The sequence below is a fragment of the Triticum urartu genome, chromosome 7, assembly GCF_003073215.2.
Source record: "Triticum urartu cultivar G1812 chromosome 7, Tu2.1, whole genome shotgun sequence".
In the NCBI taxonomy this organism is placed as follows: Eukaryota; Viridiplantae; Streptophyta; class Magnoliopsida; order Poales; family Poaceae; genus Triticum; species Triticum urartu.
Genome location: NC_053028.1, coordinates 360784230 through 360810027, shown reverse-complemented (window position 1 = coordinate 360810027; position 25798 = coordinate 360784230). Strand labels below are relative to the sequence as shown.

The following is a 25798-nucleotide window of genomic DNA, read 5'->3' as shown; positions in this document are numbered from 1 at the left end:
AGTGACTCCGGCAAGCCCGTCTCGAGCAGTATATCCACCGAGCAGAGTGCGGTAAACTCTTGCTCGGAAAAGGCTGGAGCGCGCATGGCCTCTTTCAATCGGCGGTGATTCATCACACTCTCCACTTCAGAATTCATGATAGATACGTCGTCCGAATCCTCGTGAGGCGGCGGCGCTGGCATTGCATCAGCTCTCGTCCTAGTTGGCGAGTCCGGCACCGGATTGGCGGACATTTGGCTAACAGGGTGTTTTCCCACCGTCTGCCACATGTTTCTCCTGACATCAAGGATAAAAGGAGACTTTAAACTATCTGGACTCATGCCCAGGGATGCATTAAGCAGACATACCTTTTGGAAGACTCTGAGGTTTCTTCAGTGCTCCTGGTCCCCTTCCGTTTTAAACGATGACCTTGCATAGGGGCCCCCCTTGAGGAGGTACGGTCCGCCGAGCGCTGATCCTATTAAAGTCCGGATTACTATAATAGGATAAAGGTGCAAGTAGAGACTTCCTTTTAAGAGCCCTCCGAATACTTGCGATGGAGAAAGGATAGGGGCGGGTGTAATCGGCAGTGATAGCCACTTCCGAGCCATCAAGGCTCGGTTGATAAAATACCCCGTCATCAAGCTCTCTCTCTCTCTCTCTCTCTCTCTCTCTCTCTCTATATATATATATATATATATATATATATATATATATGGGGTTGTACATGGAATAGCCTTCCTAGCAGCTTAAACGGAGGAAATCTTCTTTTTCACCCTTATACAGACCAGCCAAGATCGTGGCTAGTTCGGTAGGGGTATCCGGACCCTTCCATCTGTAACGGGACACATCATCTTCTCCATTGTAACACCATAAGGGAGTTACTCTGGATTGGAGAGGCTGGACGCACCTCTTTATTGCAATAGCCATGACCTCGACTATCGAGAACTCAGTATGGGCTAGTAACCTGACCTTGCTAACCAACCTTTTTATTTCTGCATTGTTTTCCTCCTTGGGACTTCAGGGACGCCAGTTGAAATGCTTCTTTAAAGGAGCGCTGGAAAATTCAGGAAGGTCGCGCTGAACTGGGTCCAGCAGTGGGACGTCATCTATATAGAACCATTCTGAAGACCACGGTGGGTATACCTCTTTGGGAGTTCCTATGAGGTATCCGGATCCGACTATACGCCATACTTCGGCACCACCCACTTCAAATATGGAGCCTCCTCGATGGCGGGGAACGAGGCAAAAGAACTTCCTCCATATTTCAAAATGGGCCTCAATGCCTAAGAATAGTTCGCAGAGGGCAACGAAACCTGAGATGTGCAGAATCGAACCTGGGGTGAGGTTGTGCAGTAGGATGCCATAAAATTCCAATAGGCCCTTGAGAAAGGGATGTATTGGGAATCCTAGGCCCCACAACAATAATGGGACAAAGCACACCCTCTCCTCCTTATTGGGGGTGGGGAAGTTCTCAGCCATCACATCGTTGCCGATTGAGGCCAATCCTGCTCGAACGGGAACTAGATCTGCAAGGGGAAGATAGCCCTGCGTCTGGAGTCGACTCAGCTGAAGATGAGGCATTGGGCAACTCTACCAATCACCCTCTTGAGGGCCATGGGGGCGCGAAGAGGAGCCTGGGGCACTGGCCATGTTGGAAGGCTTTTCTCGTAGCTAGTCTTGACGGTTTTTCTTTTGCGCGATGTGAGATGGCATTTGGGGATCTAAATCTCCTTATATAGATGCCATCTGAGCATGATAAGGGGCTTATTTGCAAAAAAGTCATAGGACGTTCATATTCACCCGGCGCATGGAAATCGAAGCGACAACAGGAATGAGTCATAAAGACAGAACATAGTGTTAAGGCATATCTCTCTCGATGTAGTTTTGGTGATTGACGACAACATGTTTGCGGACTAACCGTGTGATTTGAGCCTTTCAGAGATTCATCCTTTGGCATGAGATGATTTCTTTCCCCTCGGAGTGTTTTTCAAGACGGTGTAGCTCCTTCGTTTCTTGTTTGGTGGACTAGTTTCGTAGGAGTCATCGTTCTATCAAGAGGGGGTCCACTTTGGTAAGGCTTAGGTGGAATCAACACGTACACATCCTTCACTCACCCTCTGAGCTTTTCGGCTTCAACTATAGAGCTCGTTCCCCTTGCAGTTGTGCTGATTTGTGTCCGAGCGGTAGTACCGTGGTACCCAGTGGTAGTACCGCTTGTGGTTCTCAGCCGCAGTACCGCTGCGGTACCGGGCTACTACCGCGTTGACTCGAGGGGGTTGCCTCTCGTGTCGGGTTGAGCGGCACTTTGCAGCAGTTGTAGAAGCGACAGTACCGCTCGAGGGTGGTAGTACCACCCTACCACCACGGTAGTACCGCGCTGGGCACGTTTCCTGCTCTCTCTTCTAGCCCTCCCAGGCTGGGCGGTAGTATCGCAAGGGGGAGCGGTAGTACCGCTGGGTCCAGCGGTAATACCGCTACCACCTGCGGTAGTACCGCCTGTGCGGGGCTGTTTTGGGGGGTAACAGTTGGATGGGATCCCCTTCTATAAAAGGGGGTCCTCTTCTTCTTCGTTGACTCACCTCTTCCCCCAAAAGCTCCATTAATGCTCTAAGCTCCATTTTCGCCCGATCTCTCTCCCTAGCCAATCAAACTTGTTGGTTTGCTCGGGATTGGTTGAGAAGGCCCCGATCTACACTTCCACCAAGAGAAATTTGATTCCCCCACCAATCCCTAGCAGATCTTGTTACTCTTGGGTGTTTGAGCACCCTGGACGGTTGAGGTCACCATGGAGCCATAGTCCATTGTGGTGAAGCTTCGTGGTGTTGTTGGGAGCCTCTGATTAAGTTGTGGAGATTGCCCCAACCTTGTTTGTAAAGGTCCGGTCGCCGCCTCCAAGGGCACCAATAGTGGAATCACGGCATCTCGCATTGTGTGAGGGTGTGAGGAGAATACGGTGGCCCTAGTGGCTTCTTGGGGAGCATTGTGCCTCCACACCGCTCCAACGGAGATGTACTTCCCCTCAAAAGGAAGGAACTTCGGTAACACATCCTCATCTTCACCGGCTCCACTCTTGGTTATCTCGTACCTTTACTTGTGCAAGCTTATTAGTGTTACTTCTCTTGCTTGCTTGTGTGCTCGTTGTTGTTGCATCATATAGCTTGCTCACCTAGTTGCACATCTAGACAACCTACTTTGATGCAAAGTTTAATTTGGTAAAGAAAAGCTAAAAATTGTTAGTTGCCTATTCACCCCCCCCTCTAGTCAACCATATCGATCCTTTCAATTGGTATCAGAGCCTCGTCTCTTTACTAAGGACTTTGCCGTCCGAAGAGTATGGTTGACACCGTAGACGGTGTGGAGGAGCACTCCGGTGTGAATCCGATCTCGTCTATGGGTGATGGGGGAACCTCGGTCTCCCATGAGGAACTCAATGTAGCCTTGGAGACATTGAAAACCTCAATGACGACCGAGGTTGAAAGCATGTTTACTAAAGTCATTGAAGGGCTTAAACTATCCACTGCATCATTGAAAGTGGGTGATCCCACTGACAAGGTGATGAATACTAACTCCGACAAGGGGGAAGCTAGTAGTGAAAAGGCTCCTTCTTCTAGTGGTAAAAATGACACCGCCATCTTTGCCCATGTGGAACCACCACTTGTTTATGGTGGACCAATTCCTTCCACTCATTTGAATCATGTCGGTCCTCCCCCTAAGATTGTGAAAAATGAGGACTTTGATTCTTGGGTTTATCGCTTTAAGCGTCATTTAAATCATGTGAATACTAATCTTTGGAGAATCATTGAAGAAGGTTTCTATCCGCATGACCTAAGCAACTTCACTCCTCGAGAAGCCGCGGATAATCAATTCAATGAGAATGCTCTCTTCATCATCCAAGATGCAATTCCACCCGAAGATCCACCTCATCTTCGGCCCTTTGCCTTGGCCAAAGATGCATGGCTTTGTGTTGTCTCTCTCTACCGGGGAAGCGCAAGAATTCAATGCTCCAACTATGAAGTAGTGCAAGATGAAGCCGATGAGTTTGCTATGAAAGAAGATGAAGAACCTCGTGAGCTTTATCGGAGAGTAACCAAACTCACGGTCTCACTCTGAGATCATGGGAGCAAGGACACGGATGACAATTGGATCAAGCGCAAATTCCTCAAGGCAATGATGCCTTACCACAAGGCCATGTCCTCCGTCATTCGTCAAAGGCCGGACTTCTACACCTTAACCTCAAGTGAAGTGTTGGATGAGTTTGTGGCTACGAACATCTTGGACAAGACCGCCGATAATGCGGTGCTTCGCTCTCAAAGGGCAAAGAAGCCCAACCTTGCATTGAAGGTGAAGGTTTGTGTTGAAGAAGAAGAAGAGGAAGAAGAGGAAAGCAACCCCGAAGATACAAAGTATGCCTATCATGAACACATGGCACTTGCTTCAAGGCAATTTTGGAGCAAGAAGAACTCAAGGCCAAACTTCAACAAGAACAACTCAGGTGGCACGAAGAGCAAGCAACATGTGAGGACTTGCTACAATTGTGGCAATGTGAGCCATTTTGTTGCGGAGTGTGCGTATGAGAAGAGGGAAGACAATGGTGGCAAGCTCATCCGAAAGAACAAAGCCAAGTCTTTCCCCAACAAGAGCAACTTCACCAAGAAGACCCCTCACAAGGCGTTGGTGGTTCAAGAAGAGTACCACGAGGATGATGATGAAGATGGAGATGGTGAGTCGGTTGCCATGGCCTCCATTGCCATTGCAAAAACTCCACGAGTGTCTCTCTTCGACTCACCCAATGAGAACATCACCGCCAAGTGCCTCATGGCTAAAGCCACCAACAAGGTAAGCCCCAACATCAAAACTACCATCATTAATAATCCTTCCTTGACGGATTGCATTGATGAATATGAGGGATCCAATGTGGAGGAAAATGAGTTTGAGTCCTTTATGAGTAAACTCAAGGGTAAATCCAAGAAGCATTTTGTTGCTCTCCTGGAACAACTTGGTGAAGCCAATGACATGATCGAGGCTCACGAAGATACTATCTCCAAGATGGAGGGGCATGGTCGTGACTATGCCGATGAGATTTAGGATATTTCCAATGCTCTTGAGGAAGAGCGTGGTCTTCGTTTGGCTCTTGAGGAGTCACACAGCGTTGATCACGCTAAGATAAAGAAAGATTTTGATCATGCTCTTGTTGTCTCTCGTGTGCTAAACTCCGAGAAGGCCAAGCTTGGGGTTGATCTTTCTAGACTCAAAGAGGAGTTTGATCTACTTGACAAGGCTCACAAGGTCTTGAAGGGTGCTCATGCTATCCTCAAAGAGTCTCATGATCAACTTCAAGTAAAGCTAACCAAGGAGAAAGCCACTTTTCCTCGTATGATGTTAATTGATAATGAAAATGCTACTAACCCATGTTGTGAGCATGTGCATCTTGTTGAGGAGAACGCTAAGCTAAAGGTGCAACTTGAGAAAGGTCTTGTGTCTTGCATACAAGTAGAGAAGAATCTCAACGACCTTTTGACCAACCAAAAGGGAGTTATGGCCAAGGAAGGGATTGGGTATGTGCCCAAGTCCAAGAACAAGAAGAAGAATGACAAGGTCAAACGACCTCCTCCTCTCAAGCAAACTTTTGTGAAGGAGGGAGAGGGTGCTACTAAGGAGAAGGAGAAGAACTCCGTGAGGGGTAGTGATGCCAAGAAGGGCAACACTTCCATTCCCAACAAAGCCGACAACTTTAACCCTTCTTATGTGTTGTGCCGTGCTAAAGATGGGCATGTTTATGCCAAATTTGTTGGTTCTCCTTATGAGTACATTGAATGGTCTATTTGGGTTCCTAAGACCCTTGTTACTAACATCAAAGGACCCATTAAAAATGGGTACCTAAAACCAAGCATTGATCTCTTGTAGGTGTTTGCTTCCGGTGGGGATCATGGTTGCTCGATAGTGGAGCTACTAATCATATGACCGGAAGCAAGGACTTGGTGGTGGACGTGCAAAAGATTCCATCCATGCCCACCAACATCGAGTGGGGTGACGCCTCATCCTCTAAGATATTGGGACTCGGAAAAGTTGTCATTTCTCATGATCTTACTATCGAGAAGGTCATGCTTGTTGAGTCCCTTGCATACAATTTACTTACCGTTCGTCAACTAGCACTTATGGGCTTTGCCACTTTCTTTGATATTGGTACCGTGGCCCTCTTGTGGAGCAAGACTCTTAATGTAGCCTTTTTTGGTGATACATCTATTTTGCATCATGCTTTTATATCGATATTTATTGCATTATGGGCTACTATTACACATTGTGTCACAATACTTATGCCTATTCTCTCTTATTTTACAAGGTTTACATAAAGAGGGAGAGCGTCGGCAGCTAGGATTCTAGGCTGGAAAAGGAGCAAATATTAGAGACCTATTCTGCACAGCTCCAAAAGTCCTGAAACTTCATGGAAGACGTTTTCAGAATATATAAAAAATACTGAGCGCAAGAAGTTCACTAGGGGGGCATATCCTGCCCACAAGGGTGGGGGCATGCCCCCCTACCTCGTGGGCCCCTTGGTGGCCCTCCGATGGCCATCTTCTACTATATGGAATCTTTCGATGAGGAAAAATCATAAACCATCTTTCTGGACGAGACTCCGCCGCCACGAGGCGGAACCTTGGCGGAACCAATCTAGGGCTCTGGCGGAGCTGTTCTGCCGGGGAAACTTCCCTTCGGGAGGGGGAAATCATCGCCATCGTCATCACCAACGCTCCTCCCATTGGGAGAGGGAAATCTCCATCAACATATTCACCAGCACCATCTCCTCTCAAAACCCTAGTTCATCTCTTGTATCCAATTCTTGTCTCTAATCCCGGGATTGGTACCTGTGGGTTGCTAGTAGTGTTAATTACTCCTTGTAGTTGATGCTAGTTGGTTTATTTGGTGGAAGATCATATGTTCAGATCCTATATGCATATTAATAGCCCTCTGATTATGAACATGAATATTCTTTGTGAGTAGTTACATTTGTTCCTGAGGACATGGGAGAAGTCTTGCTATTAGTAGTCATGTGAATTTGGTATTCATTCAATATTTTGATGAGATGTATGTTGTCTCTCCTCTAGTGGTGTTATGTGAACGTCGTCTACATGACACTTCACCATTATTTGGTCCTATAGGAAGGCATTGGGAAGTAATAAGTAGATGATGGGTTGCTAGAGTGACAGAAGCTTAAACCCTAGTTTATGCGTTGCTTCGTAAGGGGCTGATTTGGATCCATATGTTTCATGCTATGGTTAGGTTTACCTTAATACTTTTGTTGTAGTTGCGGATGCTTGCAATAGAGGTTAATCATAAGTGGGATGCTTGTCTAAGTAAGGGCAGTACCCAAGCACTGGTCCACCCACATACCAAATTATCAAAGTACCGAACGCGAATCATATGAACGTGATGAAAACTAGCTTGATGATATTCCCATGTGTCCTAGGGATCGCTTTACATCATATAAGAGTTTGTCCAGGCTTGTCCTTTGCTACAAAAAGGATTGGGCCACCTTGCTTCCCTTTATTTACTTTTGTTACTTGTTACTCGTTACAAATTATCCTATCACAAAACTATCTGTTACCTATTATTTCAGTGCTTGCAGAGAATACCTTGCTGAAAACCGCTTATCATTTCCTTCTGCTCCTCGTTGGGTTCGACACTCTTACTTATTGAAAGGACTACGATAGATCCCCTATACTTGTGGGTCATCAAGACTCTTTTATGGCACCATTGTCGGTGAGTGAAGCGCCTTTGGTAGGTGGAATTCGGTAAGGAAAATTTTATATAGTGTGCTGAAATTTACTGTCACTTGTTACTATGGAAAGTAATCCTCTAAGGGGCTTGTTCGGGGTATCTTCACCCCGAGCAGTAGAGCAAAGAGTTGCTCCTCAACCTACTGAACCTACTGAAAATGAAAATGTCTGCTTTGAAATTCCTTTGGGTAACTGCTAGCTAATCCTTTTGCAGGAGACGGAACAACGCATCCTGATGAGCACTTAATATATGTGGATGAAGTTTGTGGATTATTTAAGCTTGTCGGTGTACCCGGAGATGTTATTAAGAAGAAGGTCTTCCCTTTATCTTTGAAGGAAGATGCATTGACATGGTATAGGCTATGTGATGATACAGGGTCATGGAACTACAAACGATTGAAATTGGAATTTCATTAGAAGTTTTATCCTATGCATCTTGTTCATCGTGATCGCAATTATATATATATATAATTTTTGGCCTCGCGAAGGAGAAAGCATCGCTCAAGCTTGGGGGAGGCTTAAATCAATGTTATATTCATGCCCCAATCATGAGCTCTCAAGAGAAATGATTATTCAAAATTTGTATGCTCGGCTTTCTGATAACAATCGCACCATGCTCGATACTTCTTGTGCTGGATCTTTTATGACGAAGACTATTGAATTCAAATGGGATTTATTGGAAAGAATTAAACGCAACTCTGAAGATTGGGACCTCGACGAAGGTAAGGAGTCAGGTATGACACCTAAGTTTGATTGTGTTAAATCTTTTATGGATACCGATGTTTTCCGTAAAATTAGCAGTAAATATGGACTTGACTCTGAGATAGTAGCTTCTTTCTGTGAATCTTTTGCTACTCATGTTGATCTCCCTAGGGAGAAGTGGTTTAAATATCATCCTCCCATAGAAGTAAAAGTAGCTACACCTATTAAAGTTGAAGAAAATACTATCACTTATAATGATCCTATTGTTCCTACTACTTATGTTGAGAAACCACCTTTTCCTGTTAGGATAAAAGATCATGCTAAAGCTTCAACTGTGGTTCGTAAAAGCAATATTAGAACTTATACACCTGCTGAGCAAATTAAAGTTGAACCTAATATTGCTATTGTTAAAGATCTCTTGTCTGATAATATTGATGGGCATGTTATTCATTTCCGTGATGAGACCGCTAGAATTGCTAAACCTTGTGCTAAAGATAAACCTAGATCTTTGGTAGGCATGCCTGTTATTTCTGTTAAAATAGGAGATCATTATTATCATGGCTTATGTGATATGGGTGCCAGTGCTAGTGCTATACCTCATGACTTATACAAAGAAATTATGCATGATATTGCACCTGCTGAGATAGAAGATATTGATGTCACAATTAAACTTGCCAATAGAGATACTATTTCACCAATTGTAATTGTTAGAGATGTTGAAGTCTTGTGTGGGAAAACTAAATATCCTGCTGATTTTCTTGTTCTTGGTTCCCCACAAGATAGCTTTTGTCCCATTATATTTGGTAGACCCTTCTTGAACACTATTAATGCTAAGATAGATTGCAAAAAGGATGTTGTTACTATTGGTTTAGGTGATGAAAGTGCGTTATATCTACTAGAGGGGGGTGAATAGGCGATTTTTATGAATTCTTCACTGAGGAATTTGCAGATGAGGAAATTCCTTAGAGAAGAACTACTAGCAGCGGAATAAGTACTCAAAAGTAAACATAACAGAACACAAGCATAGTCATCATGATGAAATGAAGACAGGCACATAGTACAGGAAGCGTAAGCATAGGATAGCACAAGATGAAGACAAACATACTGAGGAAATTGAACTGAGGAAATTGAGAAAATCTTCAGTCAAAGTCTTCAAGAACAGATATGAACAATCACACAACACAGTTATGAGGAAATGAATGAGTTGAGGAAATAGAACCAGTAAGCTTGGTGAAGACAATGATTTGGTAGACCAGTTCCAACTGCTGGCTCAGTTGTACATCTGGTTGGAGTGGCTGAGTATTTAAACTCGAGGACACACAGTCCCGGACACCCAGTCCTGAACACACAGCTCATGACACCAAGTCCTCACTGTATTATCCTTGAACTAAGGTCACACAGACCTCGTCCAATCACTCGTGGTAAGTCTTCGGGTGACTTCCGAACCTTCACAAACTTGGTCACTCGGCGATCCACAATTCCTCTTGGATGCTCTAGACCATGACGCCTAACCGTCTGGAAGAAGCACAGTCTTCAAAGGTAACAAGCGTCAGATCCACGCAGGATCAATCTCTTCAGTGATGCTCAATCACTTGGGGTTTGTAGGTGTTTGGGTTTGGGTTTTTCCTCACTTGATGATTTTCGCTCAAAGTCCTCGGAGGATGGGTTGCTCTCAAATGACAAGTGTCAGTTTCTCTCGGAGCAGCCAACTAGCTAGTGGTTGTAGGGGCGGCTATTTATAGCCTAGGGAGCAGCCCGACATGATAAGACATAAATGCCCTTCAATGATATGACCGTTAGGTGGATAGATATTTTATGACAGCTGGCTCATAGCATAGCAACGGTCAGAATTTTGAGTAGCAAAATCCTCAGGGCTATCATGTTCCTCACTATGTAGGTAATCCGCACTGGCGAATTCCTAACTCCTCAGTCAGAACAAATTCCTCAGAGACCAGAAGAACTTCGTCTCTGTCACTAAAGAATATGACTGGACTGTATGAGAATCCCAATGGCTTCACTCGAAGGTATTGGTAGGTGTAGGATTTTGAGTTGAGCATCACATGGAAATTTTTCCTTAGTATTTCCTCGACCCCCTTTAACAGTACGGTGTTTCCTATGACTCAAGAAAGAGAAATGAAACTACGAAAACAAAAGTCTTCACGCTTCATGTTCCTCGAATGAATACCAAGTCTTCAAGGTCACACCAATTTCTTCACTTTCAAAGTCTTCAGAAAGTCTTCAGGAATCCAAAGTCTTTAGTCGAAGAACTTCATTTTTAGGGGTCGACTTTCTCTGTAAATATCAAACTCCTCATAGACTTATAGACCTGTGTACACTCACAAATGCATTAATCCCTTAACCTATAAGTCTTCAATACACCAAAATCACTAAGGGGCACTAGATGCACTTACAGGTGATATGTCTCATGAATTTAATTTCTCTAAATTTCGTAGACAACACCGTGAAGAGGAATTGCCTAGTAAAGATGAAATTATTGGTCTTGCTTCTATCGCCGTACCTCCTAGTGATCCTTTAGAACAATATTTTCTAGACCATGAAAATGATATGTTTATGAATGAAAGAAGGGAAATAGATGAAGTGTTCTTTTAACAGGAACCCATCCTGAAACACAATTTTCCTGTTGAAATCCTAGGGGATCCTCCTCCACCCTAGGGTGATCCCGTGTTTGAGCTTAAACTGTTACCTCATACTCTTAAATATGCTTATCTTGATGAGAAAAAGATATATCATGTTATTATTAGTGCTAACCTTTCAGAGCATGAAGAAGAGAGATTATTGAAAACTCTAAAGAAGCACCGTGCTGCTATTGGATATACTCTTGATGATCTTAAGGGCATTAGTCCCACTCTATGTCAACACAAAATAAATTTGGAGGAAGATGCCAAACCAGTTCGTGATCATCAACGACAACTGAATCCTAAGATGAAGGAAGTGGTAAGAAAGGAAATACTAAAGTTTCTTGAGGCAGGTATAATTTATCCCGTTGTTGATAGTCAGTCGGTAAGTCATGTCCATTGTGTCCCTAAGAAGGGAGGTATTACTGTCGTTCCTAATGATTAATATGAGTTGATTCCGCAAAGAATTATTACAGGTTATAGGATGGTAATTGATTTCTGCAAATTAAATAAAGCTACTAAAAATATCATTACCGCTTACCTTTTATCAATCAAATGCTAGAAAGATTATCCAAACATACACATTTTTGCTTTCTAGATGGTTATTCTGGTTTCTCTCAAATACCTGTGTCAGCCAATGATCAATCAAAGACTACTTTTAATTGCCCTTTTGGTACTTTTGCTTATAGACGTATGCCTTTTGGTTTATGTAATGCACCTGCCTTTCAAAGATGCATGATGGCTATATTCTCTGACTTTTGTGAAAAGATTTGTGAGGTTTTCATGGACGATTTCTCTGTCCATGGATCCTCTTTTGATGATTGCTTAAGCAACCTTGATCGAGTTTTGCAGAGATGTGAAGAAACTAACCTTGTCTTGAATTGGGAGAAGTGCCACTTCATGGTTAATGAAGGTATTGTCTTGGGGCATAAAGTTTCTGAAATAGGTATTGAAGTTGATAAAGCTAAAGTTGATGCTATTGAAAAGATGCCATGTCCCAAGGACATCAAAGGTATAAGAAGTTTCCTCGGTCACGCCGGTTTTTATAGGAGGTTCATTAAGGACTTCTCGAAAATTTCTCGGCCTCTGACGAATTTATTACAAAAAGATATACCATTTGTTTTTTATGATGATTGCGTAGAAGCATTTGAAATACTTAAGAAAGCATTAATCTCTGCACCTATTGTTCAGCCACCTGATTGGAATTTACCTTTTGAAATTATGTGTGATGCTAGTGATTATGCTGTAGGTGCTGTTCTAGGGCAAAGAGTTGATAAGAAATTAAATGTTATTCAATATGCTAGTAAAACTCTAGACAATGCTCAGAGAAATTATGCTGCTACTGAAAAGGAATTCCTAGCAATTGTATTTTCTTGTGATAAGTTTAGACCTTATATTGTTGATTCTAAAGTAACTATTCACACTGATCATGCTACTATTAAATATCTTATGGAAAAGAAAGATGCTAAACCTAGACTTATTAGATGGGTTCTCTTGCCACAAGAATTTGATTTGCATTACATTGATAGAAAGGGAGCTGAGAACCCCGTTGCAGACAACTTGTCTAGGTTAGAAAATGTTCTTGATGACCCACTACCTATTGATGATAGCTTTCCCGATGAACAATTAAATGTCATAAATGCTTCTCATACAGCTCCATGGTGCTGATTATGCTAATTACATTGTTGCTAAATTTATACCACCTAGTTTCACATACCAGCAAAAGAAAAAGTTCTTCTATGATTTGAGACATTACTTTTGGGATGACCCACATCTTTATAAAGAAGGAGTAGATGGTGTTATTAGACGTTGTGTACCTGAGCATGAACAGGAATAGATCCTACGCAAGTGTCACTCCGAAGCTTATGGAGGACACCACGCTGTAGATAGAACTGCACATAAGGTATTGCAATCCGGTTTTTATTGGCCTACTCTCTTCAAGGATGCCCATAAGTTTGTCTTATCTTGTGATGAATGCCAAAGAATTGGTAATATTAGTAGACGTCAAGAAATGCCTATGAATTATTCACTTGTTATTGAACCCTTTGATGTTTGGGGCTTTGATTATATGGGACCTTTTCCTGCCTCTAATGGTTATACACATATTTTAGTTGCTGTTGATTACGTTACTAAGTGGGTAGAAGCTATTCCAACTAGTAGTGTTGATCATAACACTTCTATTAAAATGCTTAAAGAAGTTATTTTTCCGAGGTTTAGAGTCCCTAGATATTTAATGACTGATGGTGGTTCACATTTTATTCATGGTGCTTTCCGTAAAATGCTTGCTAAATATGATGTTAATAATAGAATTGCATCTCCTTATCACCCACAGTCTAGTGGTCAAGTAGAATTGAGTAATAGAGAACTCAAATTAATTTTGCAAAAGACTGTTAATAGATCTAGAAAGAATTGGTCCAAGAAACTTGATGATGCATTATGGGCCTATAGAACTGCATATAAAAATCCTATGGGTATGTCTCCGTATAAAATGGTTTATGGAAAAGCATGTCACTTACCTCTAGAAGTAGAACATAAGGCATATTGGGCTATTAAAGAGCTCAAATTATGATTTCAAACTTGCCGGTGAGAAGAGGTTATTTGATATTAGCTCACTTAATGAATGGAGAACCCAAGCCTATGAGAATGCCAAATTATTTAAAGAAAAAGTTAAAAGATGGCATGACAAAAGGATACAAAAGCGTGAGTTTAATGTAGGTGACCATGTATTGCTATACAACTCTCGTTTAAGATTTTTTGCAGGAAAACTTCTATCTAAATGGGAAGGTCCTTACGTTATCGAGGAGGTCTATCGTTCCAGTGCCATAAAAATCAACGACTTTGAAGGCACAAATCCGAAGGTGGTGAACGGTCAAAGAATTAAACATTATATCTCAGGTAATCCTATAAATGTTGAAACCAATGTTATTGAAACCGTAACCCCGGAGGAATACATAAGGGACACTTTCCGGAATGTTTCAGACTCCGAAAAGGAATAGGTATGTGGTACGGTAAGTAAACCGACTCCAAAACAGTTCTAATGGCAATTTTCTTCCGTTTTGGAATATTTAGAAAAATAGAAAAATAAGAAGCAGTCGGGAAAGGACACGAGGCCTCCACGAGGGTGGAGGGTGCGCCCTACCCCCTGGGCGCGCCCCCTACCTCGTGGGCACCTCGTGTGCTCTCCGGACTCCGTTTTCTTACACATTACGTATTTTGGTCGGTAAGAATTCATTATATAATCTCCCGAAGGTTTTGACCACCGTATCATGCAAAAATCTCTTGTTCTTGTTTCGAGCTGTTTTCTGCCAGGGTTTTCAAAGCTAAGCATCATGTCATCTCCCTCCTCCTCCAACAATGAGGGCAACGACGCTTGGCTAATGAAGATAGAGCTGAAGAGAGAAGAACCCATGGATATCAACAAGGATGAAGGGATCAAGAAGGCCACGGAGGACCAAGTTCTGGCAACAGAAGACATCCTTCAACTTGATCACAATCTTCTTACCCCAACTGAGATCGAAGCTTTCAAGATGATTGAGCTAGCTCGTATACAAAGCAAGTATCTCACACATGAAAATATTTTGTTGAAGGAGCATATCATAGCACTCAAGGGCATTATCCGCAAGTTGGAAGACCTCCTACGCTCAATGTGCGACTACCCATCATCACCACCATCTTCTTCACCAACAAAGGAGACATAATCACATGGGTATGGGCACTCCCCTTGGCATCTGTCAAGCTTGGAGGAGTGCCCCGGTATCGTATCACCATCACTTTTATCTTTACCGTTTTCTTAGTTCGATTCTTTTGATAATATCTTGATCTAGTAGAATAAAGTTTTAGTATGATCTAGTTGTGAGTTTTGCTTTATGATCCTTCTACGTAATCGAGTCCGTGAGCTATATATAATAAAGATTAGTGTTGAGTCAAGGGCTTGATTATTTTGCCATGATCTTGAGTGAATAAAAGAAAAGAGAAAGAATAAAAAGAAAAAAAGAGATCATATGGATATTATGGAGAGTAATGAGCTCACATAGAAAACGCATGATGAATAAAAGTTGTTGAGAGTTGACAAACATAGTTTTGGTCATCGTTGCAATTAATAGGAAGTAATAAAGAAAGAGAGGTCTTCACATATAAATATACTATCTTGGACATCTTTTATGATTGCGAGCACTCATTAAAATATGACATGCTAAAGAGTTAACATCGGACAAGGAAGACAACGTAATGGGTTATGTTTTCTTACATCTGAGATAAATTATATTGTCATGGATCATCCAACATGATTGAGCTTGCCTTTCCCCCTCATGCTAGCCAAATTCTGTGCACCAAGTAGAGATACTACTTGTGCTTCCAAACACCCTTAAACCAGTTTTGCCATGAGAGTCCACCATATCTACCTATGGATTGAGTAAGATCCTTCAAGTAAGTTGTCATCGGTGCAATCAATAAAAATTGCTCTCTAAATATGTATGATTGATTGGTGTGGAGGAAATAAGCTTTATACGATCGTGTGATATGGAAGAAATAAAAGCGACAGACTGCATAATAAAGGTCCATATCACAAGTGGCAATATAAAGTGACGTTCTTTCGCATTAAGATTTTTTGCATCCAACCATAAAAGCGCATGACAACCTCTGCTTCCCTCTGCGAAGGGACTATCTGTTACTTTCATCTTCTACCTTACATAAGAGTCATGGTGATCTTCACCTTTCCTTTTTACATTTTATCTTTTGGCAAGCACAACATGTTGGAAAGATCCTGGTATATATGGCTAATTGGATGTGAGTTTTCATGAACTATTATTGTTGACATTACCCTTGAGGTAAAACGTTGGGAGGCAAAATTATGAGCCCCTATCTTTCTCTGTGTCCGATTAAAACTCCATACCCATAAGTATTGCATGTGTGTTAGCAATTGTGAAAGACTATATGATAGTTGAGTATGTGGACTTGCTGAAAAGCTCTTGTATTGACTCTTTACTATGTTATGATAAATTGCAATTGCTCCAATGACTGAGATTATAGTTTGTTGGTTTTCAATGAAGTTTATGATTCATACTTGAAATTGTGATTGAATTGTTATTCTAGCATAAGAGATCATATGACAAGAATTATATAAGTTGTTGTTCTAAGAATGATCATAATGCCCTCATGTTCATATTTTATTTTTATCAACACCTCTATCTCTAAACATGTGGACATATTTTTCGATTTCGGCTCTCGCTTGAGGACAAGCAAGGTCTAAGCTTGCGGGAGTTCATACGTCCATTTTGCATCATGCTTTTATATCGATATTTATTGCATTATGGGCTGCTATTACACATTATGTCACAATACTTATGCCTATTCTCTCTTATTTTACAAGGTTTACATAAAGAGGGAGAGTGCCGACAGCTGGGATTCTGGGCTGGAAAAGGAGCAAATATTAGAGACCTATTCTACACAGCTCCAAAAGTCCTGAAACTTCACGGAAGACGTTTTCAGAATATATAAAAAATACTGAACGCAAGAAGTTCACCAGGGGGGCCACACCCTGCCCACGAGGGTGGGGGGGCGCGCCCTACCCCCCTGGGAGCGCCCCCTACCTCGTGGGCCCCCTGGTGGCCCTCCGATGGCCATCTTCTTCTATATGGAGTCTTTCGATGAGGAAAAAATCATAAGCCATCTTTCCGGACGAGACTCCGCCGCCACGAGGCGGAACCTTGGCGGAACCAATCTAGGGCTCTGGCGGAGCTGTTCTGCTGGGGAAACTTCCCTCCGGGAGGGGGAAATTGTAACGCCCTCGATGCGGCTATATCTCCTACGTGTCGAAGCACGACTTAGAGGCATAACCGCATTGAAAGCAATGTTGCAAGTGAGGTAATCTTCACAACAACCCATGTAAATAAATAAAGGGGAAAGGTACATAGTTGGCTTACACTCGCCACGTCAAACAAATACATAAATAAGTCATTACAATCATCCAATACACTCAGGGTCCAACTACGGTACCAAAATAAAGATCAACCCCCAAATGCGACAAAGTCCCCGATCGCCCCAACTGGGCACCACTACTGAACATCTGGGAAAGACACATAGTAACGGCGAGAGTCTTCATCGAACTCCCACTTGAGCTTGGTCATATCATCTGGAGCGGTATCATCGGTCCCTGCATCTGGTTTAGGAAGGAATCTGTGAGTCACGGGGACTCAGCAATCTCACACCCTCGTGATCAAGACTATTTAAGCTTATAGGTAAGGTAAAGGTATGATGTGGAGCTGCAGCAAGCGACTAGCATATATGGTGGCTAACCTATTCGCAAAAGAGAGCGAGAAGAGAAGGCAAAAGCACAGTCGAACAACTATGATCAAGAAGTGATCCTAGAACAACCTACGTCAAGCATTACTCCAACACCATGTTCACTTCCCGGACTCCGCCGAGAAGAGACCATCACGGTTACACACGCGGTTGGTGTATTTTAATTAAGTTAAGTTTCATGTTATCTACAACCGGACATTAACAAATTCCCATCTGCCCATAACCGCGGGCAGGGCTTTCAAAAGTTCAAATCCTTGCAGGGGAGTCCCAACTTAGCCCATCACAAGCTCTCACGGTCAATGAAGGATATTCCTTCTCCCAAGACAATCCGATCAGACTCGGCATCCCGGTTACAAGACATCCTCGACAATGGTAAAACAAGTCCAGCAACACTGCCCGAATGTGCCAACAAATCCCGATAGGAGCTGCACATATCTCGTTCTCAGGGCACACTCAGATGAACACTACGTACAACTAAAACCAACCCTCAAGTTTCCCCGAGGTGGCGCTGCAAGTGGCTCTGTTTGGACCAACACTCAGAGGAGCACTGGCCCGGGGGTTTAAATAAAGATGACTCTTGGGCTCCGGAAACCCAAGGGAAAAATAGGCTAGGTGGCAAATGGTAAAACCAAGGTTGGGCATTGCTGGAGGAGTTTTATTCAAGGCGAACTGTCAAGGGGTTCCCATTATAACCCAACCGTGTAAGGAACGCAAAATCCGGGAACATAACACCGATATGACGGAAACTAGGGCAGCAAGAGTGGAACAAAACACCAGGCATAAGGCCGAGCCTTCCACCCTTTACCAAGTATATAGGGGCATTAAGATAAAAAAGATAATATTGTGATATCCCAACAATAAGCAAGTTCCAACAAGGAACTATCTCCAATCTTCACCTGCAACTAGCAACGCTGTAAGAGGGGCTGAGCAAAGCGGTAACGTAGCCAAACAACAGTTTGCTAGGACATGGTGAGTTAGAGGTTTGACATGGCAATATGGGAGGCGTGATAAGCAAGTGGTAGGTATCGTAGCATAGGCATAGCAAAAGAGCGAGCATCTAGCAAGCAAAGATAGAAGTGATTTCGAGGGTATGGTCATCTTGCCTGCAAAGTACTCAGAGTTGTCTTGATCCTCGTAAGCAAACTCAACGGGCTCCTCGTTCACGAACTTGTCTCCCAGCTCTACCCAAACAATAACAACAAGCAAAAGGAGCACAATCAACCACGTGCAATGCTCAAGCAACATGATGCAAACATGGTATGATATGCGGGATACGATATGTGATGCATATGCAAGATTTGGAAAGGAATGATTGAACCTGGCCTCAAATTGGAAATCCAAGAGTGCCACTAGAAAGGTGAGGTGATTTCGGTCGAAATCGATATAAAGATCACCGGAATCGGATGCACGGTTTGGAAATGGCAAGCAAAACAAATATGGCACTGGTCTGCGATAATCAGCAAGTAGCCATCTAAATGCATCAAGATAAATATGCTACAGCACTCAAACATGACAACAAAATACATGGAAGGGATCCACTCATGATGCTTGACAAAAGATGAACACTGAGCTACGGCTAATTCATCCATTAACAGGTTCAAACAAGCATGGCAAAAGTGCAAATGATAACATGTTTCAGACTTAGTGAAATTAACACAAGTCTGGAATTTATCAGCAGGAAGCAATCTTTAGAGCATGAAAACTACATGATACAAAAACATATCATGGCAAAACAAGGCATGGCATGAAGCTACTCTAAGCACATAACAAAAGTCCCTTAGTGACCTTGAGCCAAAAGGGATCAGAAAATACAATTGCAAGCATGTGAACATAGCAAAAACACAAACAGATTCAGACTTAGTGAAAAACTGGAGCATGCAAAACAGTTAACGAGTAGGCATGTTTACGAGCTCGATGCACTCACTACAGAGCATGGCATGACAAAATAAGCATACACCCATCAAGAAGACATGGCATAGAAGCTAGACATGGCAAGAACAACAACATAGCATGCACGGATCAATAGCAACAAGCTCGGCAAAATCGCTAAACATGTTAACAATCTGCCGGGAACAATTTATAGCAAAAGTAGAGATCGATTGACTCAAGCTAGGGTGCTCCATAAATGCAAACAAAGACATGGATGGATAGAGCACCACAATTTAACAAAACATCCTTACTGATCATTCTCAAAAGAGGCACGGATCACTAGGAAACAACATGAACATATGGCATAAAAACAATATCAAGACAAGGACTTAGTGAAATTCTAAGTCCCTGAAATCAGCATCATCGAGTAAGCTACTTTGCATGCTTGTGCTAGTCACCACGAAGATCAAAAAAATACATGGCATACACCCCTGTAAAGATGGCATGACATTCTACAAAACACATGTAGAGCTCAGGATCATATCATGCACACATTAATCATGGCAAAAATGACAAAAGGCCATTTGCTGAAACAGATCTGACATATTCCTCACATAGCCCTCTTCCAACAGCATCTCGGGCATCAAGATGAGTTCAAATGAAAATGATGCAATGATATCAAATGATGTACTCGTCGAGACGAACATTTTGATATGCTACACGCACGAATCGGAGCTACGATGACAGAGTTATGGCATGCGGAAAAATGCAAAAAAAATACTGAGAGAGGGGCAAAAAGTCAACCGATCCGGATCTAGGGTTTGCGTGCAGATCGAGGTTCGTCGCCAGCGAGCACTGTAGACGGCCGGAGAGTCGCCGGAGAGCGTGGGGAAGATCGGGGAAGATGCCCCCGGGCCGGACCTCACCGGATCCGGCCGGAGGTGGGCGCGCGGCGGCGGAGGATGACCGGCGCCGAGCTTGGCGGCGCTCCCTGGCGCGGTCGCCGGCGAGCTCAAGCCGCGGCGGCGCGGCGAAGGACTGGGCGGCGGGGACGAGGGAGCCGGGCGCTAGGAAGCTCCAAATGGAGTGCGGTTTTCGGCCACGCGATCGTGATCGAACGCTCTAGACGATGGGAGAGGTTTAGGTGGATTTTGGGCCAGATTGGAAGGGTGTTGGGCTGCAACACACACGAGGCCTTTTCGGTCCCTCGGTTAACCGTTGGAGTATCAAACGAAGTCCAAATGACACGAAACTTGACAGGTGGTCTACCGGTAGTAAACCAAGGCCGCATGACAAGTCTCGATCCAATCCGAAAATGTTTAACACACACACACGAAAAAGAGGTAGAAAGGACCACCGGAGGACATAGGAGCGCCGGAATGCAAAATGGACAACGGGGAAAATGCTCGGATGCATGAGATGAACACGTATGCAAATGCAATGCACATGATGACATGATATGAGATGCATGACAAAGACAAAACACACGGAGATAAAAACCCGACAACGAGGAAATAAAATAACTTAGGGTTCCCGAAACGGCAAGAGTTGGAGTACAGATAAGGTAAATTACATCCGGGGTGTTACAGAAATCATCGCCATGGTCATCACCAATGCTCCTCTCATCGGGAGAGGGCAATATCCATCAACATCTTCACCAGCACCATCTCCTCTCAAAACCCTAGTTCATCTCTTGTATCCAATTCTTGTCTCTAAGCCCGGTATTGGTACATGTGGGTTGCTAGTAGTGTTAATTACTCCTTGTAGTTGATGCTAGTTGGTTTATTTGGTAGAAGATCATATGTTCAGATCCTATATGCATATTAATAGCCCTCTGATTATGAACATGAATATGCTTTGTGAGAGTTACGTTTGTTCCTGAGGACATGGGAGAAGTCTTGCTATTAGTAGTCATGTGAATTTGGTATTCGTTCGATATTTTGATGAGATGTATGTTGTCTCTCCTCTAGTGGTGTTATGTGAACGTCGACTACATGACACTTCACCATTATTTGGACCTATAGGAAGGCATTGGGAAGTAATAAGTAGATGATGGGTTGCTAGAGTGACAGAAGCTTAAACCCTAGTTTATCTGTTGCTTCGTAAGGGGCTGATTTGGATCCATATGTTTCATGCTATGGTTAGGTTTACCTTAATACTTTTGTTGTAGTTGCGGATGCTTGCAATAGAGGTTAATCATAAGTGGGATGCTTGTCCAAGTAGGGGAAGTACCCAAGCACCGGTCCACCCACATACCAAATTATCAAAGTACCGAACACGAATCATATGAACGTGATGAAAACTAGCTTGATGATATTCCCATGTGTCCTCGGGAGCGCTTTACATCATATAAGAGTTTGCCCAGGCTTGTCCTTTGCTAAAAAAAGGATTGGGCCACCTTGCTGCACTTTATTTACTTTTGTTACTTGTTACTCGTTACAAATTATCCTATCACAAAACTATCTGTTACCTATTATTTCAGTGCTTGCAGAGAATACCTTGCTGAAAACCGCTTATCATTTCCTTCTGCTCCTTGTTGGGTTCAACACTCTTAGTTATCGAAAGGACTACGATAGATCCCATATACTTGTGGGTCATCAGTTGGGCATGTCGAGAACGGTCTCTATGTGATTAACTTTTTGGAGCGACCCACTAAGACCGCGACATGCCTAATAGCTAAGGTTCTCAGCCGTAGTACCGCTGCGGTACCGGGCTACTACCGCGTCGACTCGAGGGGGTCGCCTCTCGTGTCGGGTTGAGCGGCACTTTGTAGCGCTTGTAGAAGCGGCGGTACCGCTCGAGGGCGGTAGTACCGCCCTACCACCGCGGCAGTACCACGCTGGGCACGTTTCCTGCTCTCTCTTCGAGCCCTCCCAGGCTGGGCGGTAGTACCGCAAGGGGGAGCAGTAGTACCGCTGGGTCCAGCGGTAGTACCACTGCCACCTGCGATAGTACCGCCCTGTGCGGGGCTGTTTTGGGGGTAATGGTTGGATGGGATCCCCTTCTATAAAGGGGGTCCTCTTCTTCTTCGTTGACTCACCTCTTCCCCCCAAAGCTCCATTAATGCTCTAAGCTCCATTTTCGCCCGATCTCTCTCCCTAGCCAATCAAACTTGTTGGTTTGCTCGGGATTGGTTGAGAAGGCCCCGATCTACACTTCCACCAAGAGAAATTTGATTCCCCCACCAATCCCTAGCGGATCTTGTTACTCTTGGGTGTTTGAGCACCCTAGACGGTTAAGGTCACCACGGAGCCATAGTCCATTGTGGTGAAGCTTCGTGATGTTGTTGGGAGCCTCCGATTAAGTTGTGGAGATTGCCCCAACCTTGTTTGTAAAGGTCCGGTCGTCGCCTCCAAGGGCACCAATAGTGGAATCATGGCATCTCGCATTGTGTGAGGGCGTGAGGAGAATGCGGTGGCCCTAGTGGCTTCTTGGGGAGCATTGTGCCTCCACACCGCTCCAACGGAGACGTACTTCCCCTCAAAAGGAAGGAACTTTGGTAACACATCCTCGTCTTCACCGGCTCCACTCTTGGTTATCTCGTACCTTTACTTGTGCAAGCTTATTAGTGTCACTTCTGTTGCTTGCTTGTGTGCTCGTTGTTGTTGCATCATATAGGTTGCTCACCTAGTTGCACATCTAGACAACCTACTTTGATGCAAAGTTTAATTTGGTAAAAGAAAAGCTAAAAATTGTTAGTTGCCTATTCACCCCCCTCTAGTCAACCATATCGATCCTTTCACATAGAGGTCAGAACCAGGTTGTCGTTGGTTCGAAGTATAATGAAGAACCCGCCTTGCAAAGCCGAAGACATAAGCCGGATACTACGTCGTCATTGAAGGCAAGTTCGGGGGCTACTGAGGGAGACCTTGATTCGGGGGTCCTTAGGTGCCCGGCCTATTCAAGCATGTGCTGGGCTTATAGACCGTGAAGATAGAACAGAAGATTATTCCTCGTGTTCGGATAGGACTCCTAGATGCGTGGAAGGCAAGATTGGAGACCGGATGTATTGTTCCTTCCCTTGTAAACCGCCTCTGTACCCCTCTGGTGTATATATAAACTAGAGGGTTTAGTCCATAGGGATCATCAGAATTCATATATGCTAGACATCTAGGGTTTAGCCATTACGATCTCAAGGTAGATCGACTCTTGTAACCCCTATACTCATCAAATACAATCAAGCAGGGCATAGGGTTTTACCTCCATTAAGAGGGCCCGAACCTGGGTAAACATCGTGTTCCCTGTGTCCCTTGTTACCTTTGATCCTCAGACGCATAGTTCGGGACCCCTTACCCGAGATCGGCCAGTTTTGACACCGACACCCGGGTCTATTTTCCATCATATTTGTTTCCGATCTACTATTTTGCAATCTTTTTTTTTCAGATCTATAAACCAAAAACCCAAAAATATTTTATATTTTATATAGTTTTATCTATCTCTATCAGATCTCACCTTTGCAAGTGACCGTGAAGGGATTGGCAACCCCTTTATCACGTTGGGTGCAAGTGTTTGATTGTTTGTGTAGGTGCATCTATTTGGGACTTGCATGTTTCTCCTACTGGATTGATACCTTGGTTCTTAACTGAGGAAAATACTTATCTCTACTATGCTGCATCACCCTCAAGGGAAAAACCAACACAAGCTTAAGAAGTAGCACTACTGTGACAGGAAGAAAGGGGTAGTTATAATAAAATAGCATCTATGTTAGTAACATGACATGATATTTTTAATTGAACCAAACCTCCAAGATCATGTCAGCGATTAAAACTGGCATTAACCAAACCATCCATACACAATGACTAAGAAGCTAAAAGGACAATCCACCATGCATCACAAAAAGTATACCCTGTTCTCACCCGGAGTGAGTTTCATTTAAGCATTCAGCTCAATGATGAACTATACCATCATATGAAAATACATGAGACAACAAAAGAAATAAAATGCGGGATCCATGTGTGTTTAGGAGCTAGGTGCAAGCAAACATTACAATACCTGCAAATAGAACCTTTTGGAGTAGCAGAATAATTTGAAACCACATTGATAAGGAGCAGCCATATAAAATCCAAATTACATCATGGTCAAGATATCAAAAGGAGGAGCTCACACGTGTTGTGACCTTGCCGAAGACCAGCCCTCCGGATTCCTACACAGCCTTGCAAGAAGCCCCCACCCCCAGTTTTGTGGGTAAGATTTCTACTCCAGTGTCTTTGTTTGAGTAACATTTTTCTGCAAAATTCGGTCCAATGCCCAAATCCAGAAGTGAGGAATAGGGAACACAAACCAAGTTATGTCTCTCAATTAGATAGTTTTCAACAGAGCTCAACACAAACAATTGAATTTTTAGTCAGTCAGTACAACGCAAAGAACTCCAAAACTATAGACAAGAGTCACCAACCAAACATTGTTCACATTTCAGAACGAACTTAGACGACTTAAGTTTGCTTGGAAGCCCCATCAAACCTTGTGAGTTGTGAGTATCTTGGCAATAAGTAACAAGTGAAACCTTGTGGTTATATACCTATTTAGAGAAGCTTATGATCTGGAAATGGAGCGTGACGTCGTGCATGTCCTCATTGAAACAAGTGACCTGCGCCCCCCTTGAGAAGATAGATGGACTGAAGAGGTGATTTGGATGGTCACCGGAGCCTGCGAAGCCACCACCAGATCTAAGAACCTTGTTGTGAGAAGACATGATGTCGAGGTGGATCTAGATGCACACAGAACAATTGTTGATGTAAATTAATTTGCGATTAAGGCCCCGCTTGGCTTCCAGGAGCGAGGGGAGCATGTGTGTGTGTGGGTGCCCGCACCTGTACAACAACAAGGGGAGCAGCTCCCATGGCCACGCCGGCCATGACCGGGAGCTCGGCTCCGACCAAAAAGTGCCCGCACTTGTACAGGAGAAAGGGGAGCAGCAACGAAAGGGGCAGAGAGAGATGAGAGGGATGGAAGAGGGATGCGAGTTCAACCTGTGCCACACGGAGAGGATGCATGCCGGCGACCATCGCGCGAGCCTTCTCCAGGCGGTGGTGACGGCGCGCGAGAGGCAGTCCGCTTGCTCCTCCCGACGACGCTTCAAGGCCCAGGACGGGGGCGGTGAGCTCGACGAGACAGAAGCATCGCAACCGAAGGCAAGGACGAGGAGGGCCAGTGGTGGTGAGTAACGGGAGGAGAGAAGGCATGGTGGCGGCGCTAGGGGCGGGAGGACGGGTGGTGGCGGCGGCATAGAGAAAAGCTAGGGTTAGGGGAACAAGGAGAGAATGGGGGAAGTGAGGAGACGAAGAGAGAGGGTGATGCGGTCAGTGCCCTATCGACACCCCTCTCCTAGGTCGACAAAAGTCAAAATTACCCTCGGTAGCCACCAGATTTTACTAGTGGTGGCATGACCCTCGCACTCATATGGACCAGCACCGATCGTGCAGAGTCACTGACAGTAGTGGACCGCCCACCTCTCGGCCCACCAGTCAGCGAGCCAAAGAAAAAAAATCAAAAGTAAAAACGAAACAACACTATTCATTGATTGTCACATCAAAG

General features: G+C 43.9%; 1 long non-coding RNA gene across 1 annotated transcript; it reads right to left on the bottom strand.

The window, feature by feature from the left end:
- Positions 1-23987: 23987 nt before the first annotated feature.
- LOC125524086 lies at positions 23988-25548 on the bottom strand. The gene is made up of 3 exons (XR_007290540.1): positions 25075-25548; positions 24783-24971; positions 23988-24490 (listed from the first exon to the last, which is right to left on the bottom strand). It is a non-coding gene; the product is annotated as an uncharacterized LOC125524086 (long non-coding RNA).
- Positions 25549-25798: the final 250 nt, after the last annotated feature.